The sequence below is a fragment of the Schistocerca nitens genome, chromosome 1, assembly GCF_023898315.1.
Source record: "Schistocerca nitens isolate TAMUIC-IGC-003100 chromosome 1, iqSchNite1.1, whole genome shotgun sequence".
Taxonomy (NCBI): domain Eukaryota; kingdom Metazoa; phylum Arthropoda; class Insecta; order Orthoptera; family Acrididae; genus Schistocerca; species Schistocerca nitens.
This window is the reverse complement of record NC_064614.1, coordinates 196,176,776-196,200,192: the sequence shown is the minus strand read 5'-3', so window position 1 is coordinate 196,200,192 and position 23,417 is coordinate 196,176,776. Positions and strand designations below refer to the sequence as shown.

The 23,417-nt window shown below is 43.4% G+C and overlaps 1 pseudogene; it reads right to left on the bottom strand.

Moving 5' to 3' along the window:
* Nucleotides 1–220: 220 nt before the first annotated feature.
* LOC126212096 (5S ribosomal RNA) lies at nucleotides 221–338 on the bottom strand (annotated as a pseudogene).
* Between the last annotated feature and the right edge of the window lie 23,079 nt (nucleotides 339–23,417).

The following is a 23,417-nucleotide window of genomic DNA, read 5'->3' as shown; positions in this document are numbered from 1 at the left end:
ATATATTAAAACTATAAACTGAACTCCTCCCGAACAGGTCATGATGGCCCAACAGTACCGACCAGCCGCCGAATCATCCTCAGCCCACAGGAGTCACTGGATGCGGGGTTGGAGGAGATGTGGTCAGCACACCGCTCGCCAGGCCATATGTCGGTTTTCGAGACCGGATCCGCTACTTCTCAATCAAGTAGCTCCTCAGTTTGCCTCGCAAGGGCCCGCTTGCCAAAAGCGCTCGGCAGTCCGGATGGTCACCCATCCAAGTTCAAGCGCAGCCCGACAGCGCTTAACTTCGGTGATCTGACGGGAACCGGTGTTACCACTGCGGCAAGGCCGTTGGCACTACACGGATATATGCGAGATGCGGCTAGAAAAAAACCGGACTGATGCAGGAAAAAACATTTATTTACAATTATTTACAATTTCATGTTATCTCCTTCAATGTACTCTCCTCCTCGGTCTCTACACCGCTCCATACGAATTTTCCACTGTTCATAGCAATGCTGCAGATCATTTTCGGTAAGTCCATACATTACTTCCGTCGCATTTTCTTTTACTGCTTCAACAGTCTCAAATCTAGTTCCTTTCAAAGCTGACTTGACTTTAGGGAAAAGAAAAAAGTCACAGGGGGCCAAATCAGGTGAGTAGGGTGGATGATCTAAGATGGGAATGTTGTGTTTTGCCAAAAACGTCTTCACTGACAACGCACTGTGAGCTGGGGCATTGTCTTGGTGAAGGATCCATGACTTTTTTCTCCACAAATCGTTCCGTTTTCACCGTACTCGCTCACGTAGGGTAGCCAGGACGCTAATGTAGTAATGCTGATTCACTGTTTGTCCCTCTGGTACCCAATCAATGTGCACAATACCTTTGATGTCAAAAAAAACAATCATCATTGCCTTGAATTTCGATTTTGACATTCGTGCTTTTTTTTGTCGTGGAGAACCAGGAGTTTTCCAATGCATCGATTGGCGTTTAGTTTCGGGATCGTAAGTAAAAAACCACGATTCATCGCAAGTAATAACATTTTGTAAGAAGGTGGGATCACTTTCAATGTTTTCCAGGATATCAGAACAAATCATTCTTCGGCGTTCCTTCTGTTCAATTGTGAGACACTTTGGAACCATTTTTGAACATACTTTGTTCATGTTGAAACTTTCATGAAGAATCTGCCTAACACTTTCCTTGTCAACTCCTGTTTACTCAGACACTGTTCTGATTGATAAACGGCGATCTTGTCGAACAAGTTTACCGATTTTTTCAATGTTTGCATCAGTTTTTGCTGACAATGGTCTGCCAGTGCGAGTGTCATCACTGGTGTCTTCGCTGCCATCTTTAAATCGTTTAAACCACTCAAACACTTGTGTTCGCGATAAACAATCATCGCCGTACACTTGTTGTAACATTACAAACGTTTCACTTGCAGATTTTCCTAGTTTGAAACAAAATTTGATGTTAATACGCTGTTCTTTCTGTACACTCAACATTTTCCGACGCACAGACGAAACGTCAACTACTTAAAACAGACGCCACGGGCAGACTGAGTGCAGGAGGCAGATGAAACTCGAGCAGTAGGCGGAGCGAGAGTCACGTGACAGGCCACGCGACTTTCAGCCTTATTGCATTCGTTTTATTGTTTCACCAGTACTAGTCCGGTTTTTTTCTAGCCACACCTCGTAAACAGGCAAAAAAGGGGGCTGCGGTCGGCATCGCCTAAATAAGACAAGAAGTGCCTGGCGCAGTTATTGGATCGGTTACTGCTCCTACAATGGAAAGTTGTCAAAATTTAAGTGAGTTTGAACGTGGTGTTATAGTCGGCACACGAGCGATGGGACACAGAATCTCCGAGGTAGCCGTGAAGTGGGGATTTTCCCGTACGGCCATTTCACGAGTGTACTGTGAATATCTGGTATCCGGTAAAACACCAGATCTCCGACATCGCTGCGGCCGGAAAAAGATCCTGTAAGAACGGGACCAACGACGGCTGAAGAGAATCGTTCAACGTGAGAGAAGTGCAATGCTTCTGCAAACTGCTGCAGATTTCAATGCTGGGCCGTCAACAAGTGTCAGCGTGTGAACCATTCAACGAAACATCACCGATATGGGCTTTAGGAGCCGAAGGCCCACTCGTGTACCCTTGATGACTGAACGACACAAAGCTTTACACCTCGCCTGGGCCCGTCAGCACTGACATTGAACTGTTAATTACTGGAAACATGTCGCCTGGTCGGACGAGTCTCGTTTTAAATCAGATCGAGCGGATGGGCGTCTACGGGTGTCGAGACAACCTCATGGATCCGTGATCCCTGCATGTCAGCAGGGGACTGTTCAAGCTGCAGGAGCTCTGTAGTGGTGTGGGGCGTGTCTAGTTGGAGTGGTATGAGGCCCCTGGCACGTCTAGGTACGACTCTGACAGGTGACACGTACGTAAGCATCCTGCCTGATCACCTGCATCAACTCATGTCCATTGTGGATTCCGACGGACTTGGGAAATTTTAGCAGGACAACAAGACATCCCACACATCCGGAATCGCTACAGAATGGTTCCAGGAACATCCTTCTGAGTTTAAACACTTCCACTGGCCACCAAACTCCCCAGACATGAACATTATTGAGCATATAGGGGTTGCGTTGCAACCTATTGTTCAGAAGAGATTTCCACTCCCTCGTACTCTTACAGAATTAGGGGCAGCCTTGTAGGATTCATGGTGTCTATTCCCTCCAGCACTACGTCAGTGATTTAGGGAAATCACGGAAAACCTAAATCAGGATGGCCGGAGTCCAGTGTGCTAACCACTGCGCCACCTCGCTCGGTCATATTTGAATTTAATAAAACATATAACACCCAGTATCTCTAAATACGTTCTTGTGGGTTAGCACTTTTTCCGCCGTCCCTCAGCCTTCCCCATGCGCGTTTGAAGCGTGAGTTAGTCCTTTCTAGTAGTATAATGTGTTCTGCCCCGGCAAAGTGTCAGCTGTTAGAATCCTGTACAATAAATGTTACCCACTAACCAATTTCTACCGCATCATGCAAAAATGCTGACCACTGTTTTAGTTGCACTCAAATTCAAAGGTATCACATTAGTCAACCTGTTTCATCTATTCTCCTTGTGTACAAGGTAGAACTGAGTGCTGAAATATGGACGTGTGTCATAAGGGCCATATATAATGACTTTAAATTTTAATTTACGTAATCACTGCCTTTGCTAAATTTTGTTTAAATGGATCACCTAGTAGTTTGCGTATCTTTTGATGTAGAAAATAACACCACGCTTCTTGCAGAACTGAGCTACAATTTTTTCTCCTCACGTTGATTCAGTACCTATTCACTATTTGTTCGAACTACGCATCTAATTCTCAACATACTTCTATAGGACCATATTTCAAAAGGTTCTTTTCCCATCTTGTCTGAACTGCTGATCGACCATGTTTCACCATCGTACAAGTCCACACTCCATACATGTTCATTCCTCCAAACACTGTAGAATTGGCGTCGCAAGTCCAATTTCTTTTTACTAAAGAATAATACAGCTATCGGTTCGTTTACAGAGGACTCTTAGCGTGCAGTGAACGAAACCAATTTTATTACATGCTACTTACTTGTAAAATAGCCAGAATGAGAATCTAGAACACTGTACATTATGACGTTGATTTCTGCGATTAGTTGATTTCCAGCCGATTGACGCTCTACCAAAAGGTGGCGTAAGTGAATCGTATTGAAATGTCACAAACCACAGAAAACCTTGAATTGAATGGTTCTACGGGGATTTCAACCCTGCTCCTCCCAAATCCCAGTCTTGTTTCGCAGGCACTGCGCCACTCCTCTCAGTTCGGGGTCCATATCCCCGTTTGCCACCCTGATTTACGTTTTCCATTGCTTCCCTAAATTGCTTCATGGGATTTCCAGGACGATTAATTAGTTGGAACCAGAACCGATTTCCTTTCCAGTAACTGTCCGAACTGAACTTTTGTTGCGTTACTGTTCATCGTCGTGTCGGCGGAATGTTAATTTACTGATCCATACTTGCCCCAAAACTCTTTTATACCTCTTTCCTTTCTTTCTTTGGAACCTGAATTTGTTCTTATAGGGTACAAAACGCGCCTTATGCCGCTACAATATACGCTGAAGTACTACAGTTATATTAATGCATACCAAGTTGTGAAAAGTGAGAGATGTTTGGGGAAAGCTGATTAACGCCCTGCCGCATTTATGTATCAGAAAAACGTTTTTCCTCAAGTGAAAACAATATTTTTTGTAACCATATAACACTTCAACTACATTTACGTAGCGTGTGCAATCAAATACCAAACTTGGTTTATTGCGTACTATGCCCCAACAGAACAAATAGTCCTGTCAAGGAAAAGGTACGTTTAACACTACCGTCTGCTGCTACTGCTATACCATAACCTCTAAGTTGGAGGCAGTTCGTATGGTAAAATTATTTTTGTTAAACCTATTATGGTATAAAGTGACAGTGCCGTGTTACCCTCTGAAAGGAATTTTGTTGAGTTGACCGTGATACACCTAACGGAGGTCAGAATTACGTAAATATTTAAACAGTAACAAACAATAATTTACCTATCCACAGTGTCCAAATGATAATAAAAAATGGTTCAAATGGCTCTGAGCACTATGGGACTCAACTGCTGTGGTCATCAGTCCCCTAGAACTTAGAACTACTTAAACCTAACTAACCTAAGGACATCACACACATCCATGCCCGAGGCAGGATTCGAACCTGCGACCGTAGCGGTCACGCGGTTCCAGACTGAAGCGCCTTTAACCGCACGGCCACACCGGCCGGCAAAATGATAATACAAACGGTCGCCAGCCTCATTAGGCATAAGAATGAGTAACATTCTTGTTCAAGAAACTGAAAATAAGTAACTTCAATGGCAAACACAGCCTATATTTTGTCACACGAGAGTGCGATGAACTCTGGCATCTGCATATGTTAGCGTTAACGTTGGAGCTGACAGTTAGAGCAGAACAAACTATTTGCATAAATATAACATATAACAATACAGACTATTACCTTCAGGACTTAGTCAAATTGATTCGTCTCAATAATATTGCTATTAATATTCACTGTAGAATCATAAATTGGACATAGGTCCAGTATTACTTTTCAAACATTTTCCTATCTGACAAAAAATTGTAAATGTAGTTCACTGCAAAATTAAGGACTGGGCATAGGTTAAGTCTCTCTCAGCTAAATACTTTTCTATTTAGAATGAATGTTAAATGTATTTCACTAACACTTTCGCACTGACCTTTGAATAAAAGAAGTCACTGTTATCATAGATAGTGGTCTTTCTATTAATCGTTATTTAGCTTAGCACAATAGACAAACTGTGGGTCTTGTTACACTATTAATGAGCACTTTCAATACACAAGAGGAACCCATTAATGTACAGAAATTGACAGGAGTAGCAGGAGTAATTGAAACTGTCTATAATTAAGTAACTTTGTGCATGTAGACTACTTTCAATTGGGGGAGGGGGGTTAATCTTGACCACTGTAGTAGAGTAAAATAAACGCACTTTCATTACATTAGTGAAACAAGCACTTAGCAAGCATAAACATGTAACTCTCAACAGTTGAACAGTAGCAGTTCTGAACTTTTACTTCAGTGAAACACAAAATTGAGATACTTGTAAGATCCTTTCAACAAACAATAGCCGGCCGGAGTGGCCGAGCGCTTCTAGGCGCAACAGTCTGGAGCCGCGCGGCCGCTGCGTCGCTGGTTCGAATCCTACCTCGGGCATGGATGTGTGTGATGTCCTTAGGTTAGTTAGGTTTAAGTAGTTCTAAGTTCTAGGGGACTGATGACCACAGCAGTTAAGTCCCATAGTGCTCAGAGCCATTTGAACAAACAATATTAATTTTAGCACACTCTACTGCCACATTAATTTTAAGGTGCTTTCAATAAAGGACACTCGTTAAGCACTTGAGCGTGGGAGGGTCCCTAAGTGGATATGTGACTGAGGATAAATCACGGTAGGTACAAGAGCTTAGTTATAATTTACCATATATTTGACTACACTATAACATCCAATGAGCTGATCCTTCACTGTACATTACTATAGTTCTTCTGCTCTATTGCAGTGATTGCGCAATTTGGTGGCGAGTGCATGTTGGCAGGTGGATTTGCAGGTAGAATTGCTGGACTCTGTCATTTCTTGGTGGCGATGGTAGATATCAATTCCAATACAATTTTAGCTAGTTACTGCATCCATCCGAGGCTTTGGCACATTGGAGAACGGCACAAAAAGCCCTTCTCGGCACCAGCACAATTCACAACCTTTTCGTGAGCTGTTGGTGGTTCAGTAACTTATCCCCGACTGACTATTGGTTCCACCTTGCTATCCCTGCCAATCACATTTTGCGCACGCTGCACGATTCCGTTCCCGAGGGGGACCACACCACCTTCTACATACAAAATAACTAAGAACCCTAAGTGAATGTCAGCAGTTTACGTAACAACAAACAATCACTTTAAACAAAACATATCGTTTGCACATATTGGTAGTTCTACACAAAATTATTTAAATAAAATTATTCAGTTTTAAAGATAACCAAAGAGATTATATGAGAAAGACAAAACATATCATTTGCTCATATTGTACATATTACAGAGATAACACTTCCTACACTCTAAAAGCCATCAAAGTTTTTAACAGAGAAAAAAATAAACACTCTTATGGTATCGATTCAATCCAACATTTACAGAAACTCAGCTATATAACATTAAATAAAACAAAAGACAAAATAAATCAGTAGAGCATTAGAGCTATGGTGTTACAACTACAGAGGAGACAATGCTAGGTTTTAGATAACACTAATTTTAGGAAAAATATGTACCAGACAGGTTCTTTGAGAGAAAAGAAAATGGGATTCGAAGTAGCTTGCAAAAACCTGCTAGATTTTAGATAGAAAGGTTAAATAACACTAATTTTAGGAAAAACATATACCAGATTGAGGTTCTTTGAGAGAAAAGGAAATAGGATTCTAAGTGGCTTACAAAAACCTTGTTCTATCGAATTCTGAATATTACTCGTCGGTCTGGATATCGTACCAAGTTGGATTAATAGTAGAGATAGAGTGGATCAGTTGAACAGCTGCACATTTCGTCAAGAGAACGCTTAATCGGCATGAGACGTTAGGGAGATGACTCAAGAAACTCCAGTGAAAATTGCGGCAAGAGGGCCGTTGTGCAGCACAGGTCATTGCTAGAAGAGTCTGACAATGCACAATGCATTACTTGCTCCTAGGTGCGTCTCGCGAAATGACCAGGACGAGAAAATCAAATTAGTGCTCATGCTGAGGATTACCCGACAATTGTTCTTGCCACGGACTATTGGCAAATAAAAGAGGGAAGGGAGGAAAAGCTTGTAAGTAGGCTGTTTATGTTTTCTTATTGGTAACGCCACGTAGCGCTCTGTATGAAAATCACTGGCTGTGCTGTGTGCAGTCTGTGGCTGGTTTGCATTGTTGTTGGCCATTGTAGTGTTGGGCAGTTTGCTGTTAACAGCGCGTAGCGTTGCGCAGTTGGAGGTGAGCCGCCAGCAGTGGTGGATGTGGGGAGAGAGATGCGGAGTTTTGAAATTTGTAAGACTGGATGTCAATTATGACTATTAAGGTAAATACATTGTTTGTTCTCTATCAAAATCTTTCATTTGCTAACTACGCCTAACAGTAGTTAGTGCCTTCAGTAGTTTGAATCTTTTATTTAGCTGGCAGTAGTGGCGCTCGCTGTATTGCAGTAGTTCGAGTAACGAAGTTTTTTGTGAGGTAAGTGATTTGTGAAAGGTATAGGTTAATGTTAGTCAGGGCCATTCTTTTGTAGGGATTTTTGAAAGTCAGATTGCGTTGCGCTAAAAAATATTGTGTGTCAGTTTAAACACAGTCGTGTATAAATTTTTCTAAGGGGACGTTTCAAGCTAGAGGTATCATAAGTAATAAGTACCCGCCGCCGCATACCGTCAGGTGACTTACGGAGTGAAGATGTCGACTGCCAGAGAGAGATAGATAGAGAGAGAGAGAGAGAGAGAGAGAGAGAGAGAGAGAGTTGACTCTGTGTCATACGTTTGTCACAGAAATGCACAACACATTCCAATAGAAGTCGATTGTGTAAAGCTTTACTTGTAAAATTTTGAGAGTCCTCTCTACTAAACGAATTACCGGCTGTGTTTCTATCCATGCACCATGGAACACTTTAGCGAAGTATAATAAGTGCCCACCGTCACGCACCGTATGGTGGTTTGCGGAGTGCGGATACAGATTAATTCAAGCCAGCGTATTAACCACTGCGCCAGAAAGAGATGGGGCCCCTCCACGACCGCACCAACGTGGTGACCATACCAACAGCTCTACTGTCACCTCCGTCAACATGTTAGTTATCTAACAGGTGGATCACAGGATGCTGGGCTGTGATGTTATCGGTGCGTCTGGGTAAGACTACGCATTAACACGGTCCATCAAGTGATAGGTAGTGGACGAAACGCGAATGGTTCAAATGGCTCTGAGCACTATGGGACTTAACATCTGAGGTCATCAGTCCCCTAGAACTTAGAACTACTTAAACCTAACTAACCTAAGGACATCACACACATCCATGCCTGAGGCAGGATTCGAACCTCCGACAGTAGCGGTCGCGCGGTTCCAGACTGTAGCGCCTAGAACCGCTCGGCCACCCTGGCCGGCAAACGTGAATGAGGGTAGCAATTTGAAGAGCAGAGGGAAAAAAGTGCCAAGGCTCGTGCCGAGGGAAAAAACCTCTACGACAGTGGTATGGGTAGTAAGAGCAGTAGTGGCTTACTAGCTGCGATAGTTCATGCAAGGATGGGTTTGTTAGTGTGGGTATCATCCATCATTACCGTGGCAGGCGATGGCGATGTATCCCGGTTTGCTGCAGCCGCTGCATTCCTGGAACAATCAAGATCGTTATATAGTAGTGGGAGATCGGTCATAGATCATCTCACTGCGTTTGTGTGTGGGGGGGGGGGGGCGGAGCTTGTCTGCATGCAGTGTACGGTACGGCTTCCCTGCGTGGTACCAGTTATTCGGCAAGTATGTTCCAGCTGGATATCGAGTAATGGTGTCTGATTAACAGGGGCTCACCTGTACCGTTGTGTTTGCGTGTACTTGGCCATAGATGTTAGGTCCTTACAAGTATGTCTTTTATGTTTCCATCTATGGTTGTGGTCGTAGTTCCCCAGATTCAGAATAAACGGGTTCTGCGAATGTCTGGAGTTTCTGTATAGTCTTGTGGTGAGTTTGTGGATTACCTTCGTGTGAGTCTCAAGTCGGTATTCCCGGTGAAGGTCCGCGATGCGTATGTATCATGGAGCATTGCTTATGATTTTGAGTACTGTGTTTTGTATGAGCTGCAGACGGCGCAGGCGTGTGGGCACAGCGTATCCCCAGACAGGAGTTGCGTACGTCATCAGGGGTCGAATAAGTGTCATGTACATGGACCCCGACACCCTTCTGTTCAGTGTGCTACGCCTGTCGAGCATAGGGCAGAGCTGTTTGAGCCTCGCGCTTGCTCGGTTGGTCATGTGTTGTATGTGGTCCTCCCAGAGTAATTTCCGGTCCAGCTAGACACCGAGGTATTTCACTTTCTCGCGGAAACGTATTGGGCGTGCATGTAGAGTTATTGGTCTGCAGTATCGGTGTTTGCGCAGTTTCTTCGGTCTTCTAGTGAACAGAACGGCTTGGCACTTGTCGACGTTTACTCTAACACGCCATTTCTCCAACCAAGGCTCAGCCACGCCACCTTGCTTAGTAGGCAGGTAGGGTGTTACCCGCATAGCCGCTAGACGGTAGCATGCAAGTGAACAGGATCCACTTACAGACAGAAACGAACTCTCTCAGGAACCGGGAGGATGTCTCAGCAGAGATAAGAAGGTAAAAGAGGCCGCCCGGTGTCAGGACGTGGCTGCCCGCTCTGCCGACACGTGGGACAACCCGCAGGTGAAGCAGGCGCTGTGGACGCGATGGGGCTAGTGGATCACGGCAGGACGAACTCTGGTGGCCTGTAACAGCCTCTGCTATGGAAACTAGTACCCTCCGCTTTCAGTGTTTAAACTAGGAAAAAATGGTGCTAACTCGATCAGCTGCTCAATGCTGAAACTGCATCATAACTGCAAAGCTTTGTCACACTCTCAGTTGTGGTGGACAGCTGTAGCCCACAGGACAACAGACAGTCTGGTTTAAACGAAGTAATGTCATTTATCAGTAAAGGATGAAGGAAATACCTTGTTGATGTGGTAATCCTTCGTCTCTCGCCGTCTGACATTAGACTGAAACTGTTTCATTTTGTTCTACTGAACGCACTGTGCAGCATGGACGTTTTACACATTCCTCGTGCCTTTTTTCGTCACAGACAATGAAAAAACCAAAAAACAATGAACAAATAACGAGGACAGGTATCTGGAATTGAAAGGGTCCTGTGGTCCCCTTTCATTATCATTTTATTTGCTTTCCAGTGATACAGAACTCTGTGACATGCGTGAGTGAATGAATGTGAGTGTGTCTCATTTTGCTATACGGTGGTTTAGTCTGCTGCAGAGAATCATCGTACAGAATGGCCAACCCTTGTTGTTTTCAGGTAGGCAAAGAGGTTTGCTCCACTTGCTTGAAAGTTACTTTCGTTATGTTGGTGGCGGAAGCCTCATCTCTGGGTTTTCCTGGCCAAGGGGTCGCGTGGGAGACGTTGGAGTGGGTGAGACGGGCAGTCTGCTTCCAACTCGCCGAGGGTCTGCAGCCGAAGTCTCTTCAAAGAAGCGTGAGTTGACTTAACCGCGTGGCGCGTTGTCTCATAGCAAGAGTAGAGCTTTTAACTTTTGGTCTCGCGTTTCATCTCATAAAGATTGATTTGCTGGGTCGCAGCAGTGAATGCAAGGCTTTTGCAGACTTTCAGTTTGATTCCTAATGCAGACTTGACTTTGATCCGTAAGAAGAACGTAGCACAAAGGCGTTGCATATGCCGAAGCGCCCTCGGTTCAGTTTGAATGTTTGTGTGCCTGCAAATGCGTGTGTATACATTCTAATCTTTTCCGAATCTTGGTAATTTTTGCTTCTTTGTGAATTTTCTTTGTGTCATTACTTTGTCCGGTGGAAACCATCCACAAGGGTTAATATTAGTTTGTTGGCCGTCTGCCATTATCCATTGTTTATTCAAATGTGTGCTCTGTAAAATGTTAATTGTTCGCGACTGCGTAGTTTGATTTACTAAAATTTGGCCGCGGTACGTAATAATTGTCTCTCCGCGAACCACATGGGCACACGAGTCTGTCACAAGCAATTTTACTTAGTTGCCAGGCAACAACAGTCTATAGATGCATTACATCAATGTTCTAAGGAGTAAATAATTTTGCCTCCAATCTCTTCCAGTGTACCGATGTTACGTCTCCGTTGCCTACGCCATTTACCTTGCAGTTTTCCTTGTTAGCCCATCCATTGCGTTTCCATGTGCACAGGTCCAATAATTAGTGTCATTTTTTATTTAAAACAAATGTTCTGGAATAGATTTTGTTTTCAGGAATGTTGCTGCAAGCTGCACTTATGCACAGTGTTTGCGCACTCTATACTTTTTCAATATTGGATTCACGGGAAGAATTCCTGGATCATATTAATAATTACATTCCGTTCTTTATCAGTGACTTTGCAATGAATGCTCTTTCGTGAGTTTTTCTTATGAATAAATTAAGTAATTTTCCGCCTCAGCGCATCCTCTTATTTGTCGTTTGGCTGGAGTTGGTGGCGACCCAATCTTTTACGTTGATTTCAGTGTCAGATAGCATTTTCTTATTCAAGTGCGCGTGGCTCTTATAGCCATCAAGATACATTCAAAGTGCGCTTCACACTACTTACAGCATATGAGGATCAAGCAGTATCTCAAAATATACGGCCAGAAAAAAAAAATTAGTACACCTGGAAAGACGACATCGATTTTGATCCGATGACGGCATATGCCACCTGGGGGATAGTAGGTGTACTGATTCTGGTTTCAGCGTCGTCCGCCAACAGATAGCGTAGTGGCATAGCTACCAGAGCGTCCTCTGTGCCTACCCTTTAATAAGGAATGCTCACAGCCAGGAAGCTCTCCCCCCCCCCTTTTCGTTTTTGCTCTCCTCCCTCCTTGTTTCCCCCCCCCCCATCTGTCCAGGTCCCCCCCCCCTCCCATCTGCCCTTGGCTATGGTGTGTCATCTTTGTGCCGAGATTTTAGTGCAGTGTTTACAGTGAGTGTTCAGTGTTGTCTGTCTTGTCCGAAGTGTTGCGAACGGACATCATACTGTCGCTGGGTGTGATTTTTATGTCTCTTGCGAACAGAAACCAGGCTGTCGCCATGTTTTTTTTAATTTTCTGTCTACTATGTTACCTGTCTGCTTCCTGTGTATTTTATTAGCTTTGCCAACCCTTTGCTTTATGTTTCAACATTCCCCAATTTTCCACCGTTTTACAATTTAAGTCACGGTTTTATCACCTGCTTTTATTGTTTCTTATCTACTTCTTACGTTTTTAAAAAGTCTGTAGGCCGCAGAGCAGCGTACTAAGCTGCTGCCAGCCCCGCCCCCTTCGGGGGGGGGGGGGATCGAAATTCAATAAAGGAAAAAAAAAAAAACAGAAAGCTCAGTGTGGTGCAAAAGTGTGAAACAAGCAGGCAACCACGCCACGGAGAGGCATTCGTGCTTCCTACGGCCAAATTAGTGAGATTCAAAGGGATCAAATTGTAGCCTTCCGAGTGGTCCGAGATGGTCATTTCGGAGAACTGTCACAAGAGTTGGACGCGTTGCACCAGTTGTGCGAAATGGCTCTGAGCACTATGGGACTTAACATCTGTCGTCAACAGTCCCCTAGAACATAGAACTACTTAAACCTAACTAACCTAAGGACATCACACACATCCATGACCGAGACAGGATTCGAACCTGCGACCGTAGCAGTCGCGCGGTTCCGGACTGAGCGCCTAGTGTGCAACAATGCCTGTATCAATGGTAACGTGAACATTCTCACACTCGTAGACGAGATGGTGGATGTCCACGCAGCAGACGCCTGCCAGGATCGTCATATTGTAAGGGCAGCAATGGCAGGTCGTTTAGCTACCCTAGCGCAGATAAGAGGGCTTATGAGCCCAGACGTGTCAACATGAACTGTTGCGAACCGTTTATTAGCAGTGGGACTACAGCATACCTCTAGCTCGTCTTCCACTCACGCCACAACTTTGACATGCCCAGCTCGACCGGTGCCATCAGAAGATCGCTTGGTAGTTGGAATGGCACGCCGTGGTCTTCAGCGATGAAAGTGGACTCTACCTACACATTTGCGCGTACAACGTAGATCTGGTGAGCGCTGTCTAGGGTGCAATAATCTAGCTCTTATTCACTTTAGGTGTTTTTGGGCCGGCCGCTATGGCCGAGCGGCTCTAGGCGCTGCAGTCCGGAACCGCGCTGCTGCTACGGTTGCAGGTTCGAATCCTTCCTCTGGCATGGATGTGTGTGCTGTCCTTAGGTTTCTTAGGTTTAAGTAGTTCTAAGTTCTAGGGGACTGATGACCTCAGATGTTAACTCACATAGCGCTCAGAGCCATTTGAACCATTTTTTTTTAGTGTTTCTGGACCAGTGCTAGATACGTGTAGAATGTTGTTAGACCTGTTCTTTTGCCATTCCCGCAACAGGAAGCTAATATGTTGTTCTAACAGGATAATGCTCGCCCACAAACTGCCTGTGTAAATCAACGTGCTCTGCAAGACGTGCAGCAACTTCCCTGGACAACACGATCTCCTGACTTGTCTCTAAACGAGCAACTGTGGGATGCAATGGGACGAGAAGGAACTCTTGCGACTAGCGTGACAATTCTTACAGAACTATGTGAACAGGTCGAGCAGGCGTGGCATAATGTATCCCAGGACAGTATTTGCTAATTCTGGGAACGACAGGACTCCAGAGTTAGCGCCTGCATTACCGCCTATGGAGGCTACAGTACGTACTAAAATGGGTGTTCTGGCATGGGTCGAGCCTGATATCTCAGAACCGCTTGTGCTATTGATCTGTAAATGTAATCATTTCATGTACTCCTTATGTACTGCTGTAACAATATCTACATCTACATACATACTCCGCAATCCACCATACGGTGCGTGGCGGAGGGTACCTCGTACCACAACTAGCATCTTCTCTCCCTGTTCCACTCCCAAACAGAACGAGGGAAAAATGACTGCCTATATGCCTCTGTACGAGCCCTAATCTCTCTTATCTTATCCTTGTTGTCTATCTGCGAGATATAAGTTGGCGGCAGTAAAATTGTACTGCAGCCAGCCTCAAATGCTGGTTCTCTAAATTTCCTCAGTAGCGATTCACGAAAAGAACGCCTCCTTTCCACCAGAGACTCCCACCCGAGTTCCTGAAGCATTTCAGTAACACTCGCGTGATGATCAAACCTACCAGTAACAAATCTAGCAGCCCGCCTCTGAATTGCTTCTATGTCCTCCCTCAATCCGACCTGATAGGGATCCCAAACGCTCGAGCAGTACTCAAGAATACGTCGTATTAGTGTTTTATAAGCGGTCTCCTTTACAGATGAACCACATCTTCCCAAAATTCTACCAATGAACCGAAGACGACTATCCGCCTTCCCAACAACTGCCATTACATGCTTGTCCTACTTCATATCGCTCTGCAATGTTACGCCCAAATATTTAATCGACGTGACTGTGTCAAGCGCTACACTACTAATGGAGTATTCAAACATTACGGGATTCTTTTTCTTATTCATCTGTATTAATTTACATTCATCTATATTTAGAGTTAGTTGCCATTCTTCACACCAATCACAAATTCTGTCCAAGTCATCTTGTATCCTGCTACAGTCACTCAACGACGACACCTTCCTGTACACCACAGCATCATCAGTAAACAGCCGCACATTGCTATCCACCCTATCCAAAAGATCATTTATGTAGATAGAAAACAACAGCGGACCTACCACACTTCCCTGGGGCACTCCAGATGATACCCTCACCTCCGATGAACACTCACCATAGAGGACAACGAACTGGGTTCTATTACTTAAGAAGTCTTCGAGCCACTCACATATTTGTGAACCAATCCCATATGCTCGTACCTTACTTAGGAGTCTGCAGTGGGGCACCGAGTCAAACGCTTTTCCGGAAGTCAAGGAATATGGCATCCGTCTGATACCCTTCATCCATGGTTCGCAAGATAAGATGTGAAAAAAGGGCGAGATGCGTTTCGCAGGAGCGATGCTTTCTAAAGCCGTGCTGATGCATGGACAGCAACTTCTCTGTCTCAAGGAAATTCATTATATTCGAACTGAGAATATGTTCGAGAATCCTGGAACAAACCGATGTTAAGGATATTGGTCTGTAATTTTGAGGATCTTGATTGAACTGGAAACCTCTATAAGGGTGCACTAATTTTTTTTTTCCTGTCATTGTGTGTCGGTTACTAGTGGTATTTACTCTCGGTCTCACAGGGTAAGTTTGAGCTGTTCTCGAAAGTTGGTACACTTCTCAGATATTAGCCGCATTAAAACGTGTTGCATGAACGGTAGCATCTTCTATGTAGACCACAAACATGAGCACACAACTCTCTACATGCTTCATTATCGTGCTGTATCGATGATGTCCTGTATGTTTCAAATGTAAGTTATTTACCAAATCTGTGTTCTTATGTCTTATATATGCTCGATCTACACTTTCGGTGTCCCGCCTCCGAGTTTGTTAATGCATGCTTGTGCAGTGACGTTCGGCGCAGAGGTAACCGGTTCCAATCATGGTAGCGGCAAATTTTCAAAATCAAATGGCTCTAAGCGCTATGGGATTTAACATCAGAGGTCATCAGTCCCCTAGACTTAGAACTACTTAAACCTAAAGAACCTAAGGACAGCACACACATCCATGCCCGAGGCAGGATTCGAACCTGCGACCGTAGCAGTCGCGCGGTTCCAGACTGTAGCGCCTAGAACCGCTCTGTCACAACGGCCGGCGGCAAATTTTCACTTTGGCCGGCAGGGAGAGGCATGGTGATGGCGTAAAGGTCGTATCACCACTCTTTGCGCCAATGTTCTGGTTTAAATTCCTAATCTCTGTGCAGTGACTCATGGAGTGAGGGTTTGTGGTGGTACGTCCATCAGATGACGACAATAAGCTCGGCACGCTCTTTGGTGGTATTAGTAGGCTACGTGCTAGCACCACATTTCTCCCTTTCCCTTGCTTCCACCCGTAACAACACAAACCAGACATGACGCCGCAGAAGAACTCATTATGTTATTTACACGACTCTGATAAACACATGACACTTCCTAACAGGTCGGAGGAAAGCAATGGCAAACCACCTTAACTAGGGCCTTGATTGGCAATGCAAGATCTGCATTTGCACGGCTACCCTGAGTATGGGACCACTTTGACTTTGATACATTAGGTAACTTTTATCGTACGACGGACATAACTCGAAAAATATCTTTGCAGTTGTGAGATAGCTACTGTGTTGGAGATATGATGCTTCTGTCTTCACGTCGTATAATCATGATGGGCTTTGTGCTTAACGTCGGTTCAGTGGAGGGTACGGTGGGCAAAACATGCGGTACCAATGCCTTTGATCGTGGTCACATCATGTGAACCTGACATATTGTACTCTACATTACGAAGTGGTTCTTCACTATTCATGTGCCAGTGTGTCAAGAATGTTTCTGGAGTAAGGAGGGTAGGACGTCAAACGGGCCGACTTGGAGCAGGACAGGCACCACAGGACATTTTAATTTCCTTGGTCTATACCTTTACAAATAAATTCATAAAACTTTGTCAGCATGGCCAGGAAGGATTCAGGGTTCACACTCATAGCAGTGGAATTTCAAAAATGTAACGAAATAATTTTTTTTACATGTGAAATTTCATCAGTTTTGTAACTACTATTGGCTGCAGTTGTTGCTATGGGTACACTTTTGTTCATAAGTAAGCGAGATTCTTCGATGAATTTTGCACAGCATACAAACCATACTTACAAGTATATGAAAATCTAGAATTTATTTAAAAATGAATGAGCTGTTACATTTTAAACATCATGTTTAGAAAAAACTCAAATTTTATAGTTAATTATCTCAATTTTTATCACAGTTTTTAGTAGATTTGGAAAATTCTAGAGTTTTGCATTGAGGAGTTTGTGTTTGATAAGAATACCAAGTTTGAAAGTAATAGGATATTTATTCTGGATGTTACATGAACCTAAGTACAGAAATTTGTGTTTTGCAGGAAATGGCCGCTAAAGTTTCTTCTTGTATTTGGCATTCTTTTAGAACTGTCCAGCACCGTAAGCAGGTTCTTTTTCATTTTCTAAATCAGTCTTCTTCCTTTTCACCTTCCTATGAGTTACTCTTTTTGATTTTATCACCACCAAAAATGATTTATCTGCTTTCACTATATGCCCTCTGTTGTTCACATCGGGCTTAATTCCCATTTTCTCTAAAACATATTCCCTGCTTTGCACATCATCATTAAAACATGAAACTGCATCATAAGCACCAATAGCAAGTGCATTTCTTCCCACAGAAATGGTTTATGGCAATCTTTCCCATACACCTTGGTTAAAACTTTCATTTGGGTTTTGGGTACTGTCATGAAGACATTTTTGCAAGGTCTGTCAATATACAGTAGGTTTCATGGCTTCCATTACAACAGTTAGGAGAGAATTCCTGTGATGTTATTCTTCGCCACCAACAATTCTTTGGTAGCCACACCATGATTCACTTCCTTTTGGGCACAAGTTGAGGATAGCGTTATTATCTGTGGACATTTTGTGGAAGTATAAGGCCCAAACTGCTTGCTTCATATTTTTCAAGTCCCCTGTGTTCCTTCTTATTGCCAAGCCAAATGAAAATCGTTTCGAAATTCACAACACCACATTGCAAGCCTTTCAAAACAGAGAGCAAACAAAATCAGTGATCAAAACAAGGCACATCGACATCGACAACAACAGAGAAAGCAAATTTTTGACGTCCTACCCTCCTTAAAGGAAAACAACCAGAACACTTGCTATGCAGAGCTACCTTTTTATAGCAGAGGTCGACTTCCACCACTGTGGATTGTCAGTGGATGGCATCAACAGCAAATTAAAGGCAGGACAACATACCACTCAGCACTACATCCTTGCTGCACACCATAGGGTACACAGATTAACACGTGGTGTATCCAACTCAGAGTTAAACAGCAAACCCAGAATGGATATCATTATCATGCAGATGTTTATACCAGTTAGCACCAGGCGGAGCTAGCCACCTGGTCTGAACGTTACACGGAGCTCACACCAAATTACACAGGCAGACAAAGTGATGCTACCTGCTCTTCTTCCATAGGCTCCTCAAGTCAAAATGGCTGCAAGCTTGAACCTTGCCAACAACTCGCCTACAGGTCTACACAACTACTCAGTTGCCTCATAGGACCCAGACTTACTACAGGAACGTCCTTGGACTTCAGTGTATGTTGTGATTATTTTGATCACCGCCCATGGACTATTCTGGTAAACCACCGACCTGTCTTGACGTATGCTTCCGCAGCTCGTGGTCGTGTGGTAGCGTTCTCGCTTCCCACGCCCGGGTTCCCGGGTTCGATTCCCGGCGGGGTCAGGGATTTTCTCTGCCTCGTGATGACTGGGTGTTGTGTGATGTCCTTCGGTTAGTAAGGGTTAAGTAGTTTTAAGTTCTAGGGGACTGATGACCATGGAATTTAAGTCCCATAGTGCTCAGAGCCATTTGAACCATTTTTGACATATGCTTCATGACAAATTGGCCATTCCACCATTCTGGAACAATGAAGAAATTGTATTTTTAGTACTGTGTAATAAATGGCTGTCACATGACACAGCAACGTGGTTGCAGTAACAATGAAGCTTGGCGCTTGGTATCGCTGAATAACAGTGATATGTAGCTTGCAGCTATTCTTGCACCACCAAGAGAGCTACCAATGTGAGGCTCTAAGAGACACCACAAGTACCACTATAGTCACGTCTCGTGAGCAACTCCTCTGTCCCAGATCTGCAAATAAGGGGACCATCTCTGCAGCTTACAGCTCACACCCAACCAGTAGGTTGTAACTTTTCAAAAGAGACTTTTATGTTCAGTATAATTTTCGAATTTCATTATCTGTTAGTGTAGTGCAAGTTTCCAACTGTGTTAACTTTTCAAAAGAGAGCTTTTTTCATTACTGCCTCTCAGTGAGACCTTTTCATGTTAATTGGACAGTGTACATGATGTCTCTTTATGTTCAGTAATGGTTTCATGTAACCATTAATTGTATCACATAGGAAGCTTCTATGTATAAAAGTATGTATGTGCAAAATTTTATACTTTATCTGCATTTCTCATTAAAATTATGCATCTGACTTACTATATGTGATAATTATATTACTGTATAAACTTTATAGACAATTTCAGTATTTAGATTTCTAGTGCAAAATACTTACACAACCATTGAACTAAGTAATACCATAAGGGATTTCAAACTAGCTATTATTTTACTTAATGTAATCTGAATATACAGTCACTGTTCCCTAAGTCGACAAATCAATATTCAATTCTGGCTGTATGAATTACTTGCCTTACATGTGCAATAATGGATAATCTGGCAGTTGTAGTGCAACTGCATTTCTCTGGAATATGCTGAAATATATAACGCAGTTATTGTCATTACTAAAATACAGCCTGCAGACAGTAACGCTAGTAAAAATCAGATCCTGTGAGCTGCCATGCGACTCCAAATGGCTATGTTATAAAAGTTTTAAGTACTAAGTGGGATATGACGGCTCATGTCGAATAATTTAAAAACTGTTTTGAATTACCTCTATATTAATCAATGAAATTTGAACAAGACACCATTACTGATCATTGTTGGTAATGTGAATAGCAAACACAATGCTCAGGAAATTAATCTATTAGACAAAACACCTTACTTTCATGACATTAACTCTTTAAACAAAACGTACATTCAGTGCAATATTTAAAATTAAAAGGGACAAAGAGAGACGTGTTACCTTGCAGAGCTAAAGCATTTATGAGGTAGTTGTAACAACAGTACCAAATAGTCAAACAATATGAGTTACGAAATTTACAAAACTGAAAATATTTCCTAAACACGATACCCACTTTGTGCAATGACAGCGCACGCCGTAAATTATCTTCTTTAATATGCAGAAAGCTGTAGGACCAGTGTTCTGAAATATGGCCTTCACGCTAGCAATACACACCTACTTCAGCCAACGCCGGACATCGAAGTCTTCCCCATGCGGACTCAATACATGACAATAATATAGACTTTGGAATCTGTACCCTATCCTTTATACATGTACTCAGGAAAAGTGTTTGCTGTGACAAATATCACAACCAAAATTGTCATTTCTCATAACGAAACAATGTTTTAAGATACTACGACATTACTTTGTATTTACCTATACAGTTTCTCATGTCCGAGGCTTTCGGTTTTTTGTCTGTGAGATATCGTCCCAGAATTACATAAAAACAGTTCCCATTCCCCTGTTCTGACCATGGTTTTCAGGAGGTTTCCTTTGATTGTGAGAAAAATCCTGGAATGGGAAATCCTCTCCCGAATGTTGAGACTCCATCTCGCCTGATATTTGGATGAGAATCCCCCGTGTTCACAATGCGTCATTACTCAAACGGCAAACTCTGTCCTGAGAATAGAAAGTATACAGTGCTGTGGTTACCAAGAATGTCACTCAACTCCTCGCTATGGAAATTTATCGGATCAGCGCTGCAAATTGCTTTTTCTTGGCCTGCTCTTCAGACTCTATTGACGCAACTTGTGAAATGATCTAGTTCCTTTTAAAAAGGGTGCTACACCGGATTTGTTCTCTAGGCTTATCGTTGTTTGTATCTGCATTGATTCCTCCAGAGGTTCTACTGTACAGTCATAATAAACTGTTCTTTGGGCAAACACAAAACAGTGCATGGAAAAAGGCCGCCTGGTGCAGTACATCTTAGTACACAATGAGGGCAAGGTAGCAGTATTCCAAAATCGCATAAGGCAATGCATCCCATCTGGCAACAGGGCATCATTCACACAGATAGCGAAGGTATTCTCCTTAGTGGGAGGATTACATCCGATGAAAAGGGCCCCTGATACATCAGCCATCGTTTCACATGACTGAATGACTCAGGAGCCTACTGTCCAATTATGTGCATCCCTTTGCTTACATGCAGCATCTCCACAGGTGATTCTACTTTTAGCAAGATAATGCAACGCTTTCGTTCCAGTATTGTGTCACAACGATTTCAGGAAAACTTCTACGGTGTAAGAGTGCTTGTTTGGGCTCCTTGAATGTCTGACCTCAATCCTGCTAAGCGCGTCTGTGACGCCTTTGAGGAAGATATGCACACGTTGGTCACACCTGTGACTATAGTGCGCGTCATTTACGACGGCGGCCGAGTTTAGTTTCGTTCTGCGCGTCTGACGTCACAAAACGCAGTCAGCCAATGAACAGAGAACGACGTTGCCAGAGCTCGACAGCTTTGCAGAGCACGGACGAGTGTCTTCAGTTTTAGAAATATTCAGTCATAAATAAAGTAATTGAACAAAAGCAATGCCTTGATAGCAGACTTTCTTTTATAGAAAGTTTGGAAAAAGCATTCTTTATACTAGTTGCTTCATATTCTATTAATTAATTAAGCCAAACAAACAATAAGCCTTCTAATTCAGGCGATAGCAAGGAAAGGTGTTTGTATCATTCTCACGAACCGCTTTTTCGCAATAAAGAACAGCGGTAATTGTTTATTTTCTATTTTACTTCGACGAAACGTGAGTAATTCATAGTCATACCAACAGTGTTTGTCGGTATTTTGCGTGATATTTTAGAGTTCTCCAGGAATTCTGTCGGATGATGAGCTGTGGTAGCGTAATGGTTAAGGTGTTGCCGGCACGGTAGTTCAGCGTGTTCGGTCAGATGGTTAGCAGCCCTCTGTAATAAAAAAACTGAGCTAATAGATCAACAACGCCCCGAGCAGATGCAACGAACAAAAGCGAACAAAATGAGATTTTAAAAAAATTAAGGTGTTGGGTTGCAACATGAATGGTTCCGAGTTCAAACATTGATCGGTGCTTAATATTTTCTTTATTTAAAAACAATATCGAAGTGTCTTACTTCATGAATTTTATTCGTTTGAATGTAGTTTTTTGAAATTTCTAGTGGTTTGGCTCTTCATTATAATCATAATAAGTTTTCTGTTTTTCTAATTTTGGGGCCAAATAGCTTTTATGAAATCGAATGATAAGTGTGTCAAAGCAGTCGGAACACCATGTGTCTGCACAGGCGAGCAGTGCAGTGATGACAAAATCGCGCACAGCGCGGAATGCGGGAAGCACGTCTCTGTAGCATCGAAAGGGTTAATGCGGCCGTGGTGGCTTTACTTCATAAACACCGCGCTTCCCCCTAAACGTAAGTTTGCGAACTATGCTGTACTATGGCTCTGCTTCTCTTGGCGCGTGCGTCGTTTGCAACTGGCAACGCAGCAATCTCCCGCGTCTGGGCGGGCATGCGCGAGCCGCCAAGATAAAAGAATTGAACTACAATATCCACCAGTTGTGGGCAGCAGTTAAACCGCCAGGGCTAAAGATGACTCCTGAACGCTTTCTGTTTCTTACAGAGTCCGGGTCACAAGCATAGTTGTCACCGTGAGAGTGAAATAATGTACCACACGCCCACGACTCTGTTACGGGAGGTCTGCTTGGTTTAATGATACAATAGGCAAATGCGTTGTTCACCTCTTGCTTGTATCGCCCTGGGTACGTATCAACAAAGCGCCAACTATTAAATACATTGCAGGTGCTTTGTACACTACAGGAAATTGACTATGTTACGCTATGAAGCAGCACTCTCCACGAACCTACTACGGTGTCGTAGCAGGCGGAGAGTTGATACTCCGACGTGGCGCATCCCAGGTGGCGGATAGGGGGGTCCTCACCGGTTTACCGGCGGACTTGAGCGAAATAAAGTAGCTCTCGCGGACCAAACACTAAACAACCTCTACGGCTAACAACCGTAGTTGTAACTCGGAGCTTGCTCCATACAAGGTTGACTACCTTTGAAAGTCAAACATGGAAGGAAATCTTTCAAGGAATAATCCACCTCTTGGCAATAACCAAGGAAGACTGCACTCGGATATGGTGGGCAGTCACCTGAAAGATAACTTGGATGAGTCGGAGCATCTGAAAATACCCAAAACGGACAGACGACCAAAACTCAAGACAGGACAAATAAACTACATTGCGACACACAATATAAATTCCCTCATACAACCAGGCAAACTCAAAATTCTGACGGATGAAATGGATCGCAAGGGGATTCTCATAACCGGACTTCAAGAAATGAGAAATACTGATCAGGAGCC